The sequence below is a fragment of the Arachis stenosperma genome, chromosome 2, assembly GCF_014773155.1.
Source record: "Arachis stenosperma cultivar V10309 chromosome 2, arast.V10309.gnm1.PFL2, whole genome shotgun sequence".
In the NCBI taxonomy this organism is placed as follows: domain Eukaryota; kingdom Viridiplantae; phylum Streptophyta; class Magnoliopsida; order Fabales; family Fabaceae; genus Arachis; species Arachis stenosperma.
Genome location: NC_080378.1, coordinates 80,222,285 through 80,226,068, shown reverse-complemented (window position 1 = coordinate 80,226,068; position 3,784 = coordinate 80,222,285).

The window sequence follows — 3,784 nt, the reverse complement described above, 5'->3', positions numbered from 1 at the left end:
CTTATGACTTAAGATCTCTTTCATGAACTTAGCATAAGAGGGTATTTGCTCAAGTGCTTCTGCAAACAAAATCTTTATTTCAAGAGTCCTGAGATAGTCTGCAAAGCGGGCAAATTGCTTATCCTGTTCCGCTTGGCGGAGTTTTTGAGGATAAGGCATTTTGGCTTTGTATTCCTCAACCTTAGTTGCTGCAGGTTTATTGCCTACAGATGTGGATTGGGAAGCCTTTTTAGAAGGGTTGTTATCAGCACTTGTATATGACTGATCCCCCACTGGCGTTTGAATGCCAGGGGTGGAAGCTGGAGTGGCGTTAGACGCCAACTCCTTATCTGTTACTGGCGTCTGAATGCCAGAACTGTGCTCCCTTTGGGCGTTCAACGCCGGATTCATGCTTGTTTCTGGCGTTGAAAGCCAGGAATGAGCATGGTCTGGGCGTTCAGCGCCAGCATTATTCCTCTCTGGGCTCTGATTGTCCTCAGAGGGATTTTGAGTAGTTATTTGTTCATTTCTTGGCTTCCTGCTGCTTTGAAGTGAGGTATTTAATGTTTTTTCACTTCTTAATTGAACTGCTTGGCATTTTTCTGTTATTTGTTTTGACAGTTGCTTTTCTGTTTACTTTAACTGTACTTCCATATTCCAGTTAGCCATTTTTGTTTCCTGTAGTATTTCCTTGAATTCGGCTAGCTGTTGAGTTAGAAAGTCTAATTGCTGATTGAATTCATTAGCCTGATCTACAGGACTGAGTTCAGCAGTTACTGTTTTAGCTTCTTCTTTCATGGAAGATTCACTGCTTAGGTATAGATGATGATTTCTGGCAACTGTATCAATAAGCTCTTGAGCTTCTTCAATTGTTTTTCTCATATGTATAGATCCACCAGCTGAGTGATCTAGGGAAATCTGAGCTTTTTCTGTAAGCCCATAGTAGAAGATGTCTAATTGCACCCACTCTGAAAACATTTCAGAGGGGCATTTTCTTAGCATCTCTCTGTATCTCTCCCAGGCATCATAAAGGGATTCATTATCTCCTTATTTGAAGTCTTGGATGCTTAGCCTCAACTGTGTCATCCGTTTTGGAGGAAAATATTGATTCAGGAATTTTTCTGACAGCTGTTTCCATGTCCTTATGTTGTTCTTAGGTTGGTTATTCAACCACCTCTTAGCTTGATCTTTTACAGCGAATGGAAACAGTAATAGTCTGTAGATATCCTGATCTACTTCTTTATCATGTACTGTGTCAGCAATTTATAAAAATTGTGCCAGAAACTCTATAGGTTCTTCCTGTGGAAGACCGGAATACTGACAACTTTGCTGCACCATGATAATGAGTTGAGGATTCAACTCAAAACTACTAACTCCAATGGAGGGTATACATATACTACTCCCATATGAAGCAGTAGTGGGGTTAGCATATGACCCCAGAGTCCTTCTGGACTGTTCATTTTCGCTTATGTCCATGTTGGAGTAAAGGGGTAATGTGGATTTAAATTTTTAGTTTATAAATAAATAAAAAAAATTCGAAATAAAATAAAAACCAAAATAAAAATAAGATAAAATAAGAAAATTAAAATAAAAAAATTAATAAGAATTTGAAAATATTTTATGAAGATTTTTGAAAAAGTGAGGAGAGAGAAAGTGGTTAGGATATTTTTGAAAAAGAAAATTTTTTTTTAAACTTAAAAAGATAAGAATTGAAAAATTTTAAAATTGAAATCTGAACTTTTATAAAAAATTTCGAAAAAATAGTTCAAAATTAGTTAGAAAAGATATTTTTTTGAATTTTGAATTTTATGATGAAAGAGAAAAACACACAGAAGACACAAGACTTAAAATTTTTAGATCTAATGCTCCTTATTTTCAAAAATTTTGGAGGAAAAACACCAAGGAATACCAAACTTAAAAATTTTAAGATCAAGACACAAGAAAAACTCAAGAACACCTTGAAGATTCACAAGAACACCAAGAACAAAAGAAAGAACACCAAACTTAAACTTTTTAGAAAACCAAGATAAATTTTCAAAAATTAAAGAAAGATCAACAAGAAAACACCAAACTTAAAGTTTGGCACAAGATTAAATTAAGAAAAATTATTTTAAAAAAAGATTTTAAAAAGAAGATGCCCAATTGCTAAGAACATAAGCCAACGCTATAACCAACTGAGCTAAAAATGTAACGTATTTTAAAGATGTATTATTTTTATGGATAAAAGTATAATTTTTGAAAGTTAATGTTTTGAAAAAGCACAAGAAAAACAAGAAAAGACACAAAACAAGAAAAACTCAAGATTAAACAAGAAAAATAAACAAGAACAACTTGAAGATCAATGAAGAACAAAGAACACAAGTTCGAAAAATTAAAGAAAAATATAAAATATGCAATTAACACCAAACTTTGAACAAGACACTAAACTCACGAAAAGAAATTAAAAATTAAAAATTGATAAAGAAAAATAATATTTTTAAAAAAATTTTTAAAAAGGGATAATAAAAGATGCAATTCTAGTGAAAAAAGGATAAATTCTTCCTAATCTAAGCAACAAAATAAACCTTTAGTTGTTCAAACTCGAATAATCCCCGGCAACAGTGCCAAAAACTTGGTGCACGAAATCTTAATCCCAATATCAAAATCAAAATTTCTTATGATCTCGTACCACTAACCAGTAAGTGCACTGGGTCGTCCAAGTAATACCTTACGTGAGTAAGGGTCGATCCCACGGAGATTATTGGTTTGAAGTAAGCTATGTTTATTTTATTATTCTTAGTTAGGATATCAATTAAAATTATCAGTTGGAATTATTAGAAAAATAAAAGAGCGAGAATTAATTACTTGTAATGCAGTAATGGAGAACATGTTGGAGTTTTGGAGATGCTTTGTCCTCTGAATTTCTGTAATGTAATATTCCATGCATGGAAAAGTGCAAAGTTCCCTCCATGGCAAGCTGTATGTAGGGTGTCACCATTGTTAGTGGCTACCTCCGATCCTCTCAGTGAAAACGGTCCAGATGCTCTGTCACAGCACGGCTAATCAGCTGTTGGTTCTCGATCATGTTGGAATAGGATCCATTGATCCTTTTGCGTTTGTCATCACGCCCAGCAATCGCGAGTTTGAAGCTCGTCACAGCCATTCAATCCTTGAATCCTACTCGGAATACCACAGACAAGGTTTAGACTTTCCGGATCCTCAAGAGTGGCCGCCATCAATTCTAGCTTATACCACGAAGATTCTGATTAAGGAATCTAAGAGAAGCTCATTCAATCTGATGTAGAACGGAGGTGTTTGTCAGGCACACGTTCATGGGTTGAGGAAGGTGATGAGTGTCACGGATCATCACCTTCTTCATAATTAAGTGCGAATGAACATCTTAGATAGGAACACACACGTTTGAATGGAGGAATAGAAACAATTGCATTAATTCATCGAGACACTACAGAGCTCCTCACCCCCAACAATGGAGTTTAGAGACTCATGCCGTCAAAGTGTATAAAATTCAGATCTGAAAATGTCATGAGGTGCAAAGTAAATCTCTAAAAGTTGTTTAAATATTAAACTAGTAACCTAGGTTTACAGAAAATAAGTAAACTATGATAGATAGTGCAGAAATCCACTTCTGGGGCCCACTTGGTGTGTGCTGGGGCTGAGACTTAAGCTTCCCACGTGCTTGGGGCTGTTTTGGGCGTTCAACGCCAGGTTGTAACCTGTTTCTGGCGTTGAACTCCAGCTTGTAACCTGTTTCTGGCGCTGGGACGCCAGACAGCAGCATGATACTGGCGTTGAACGCCAGTTTATG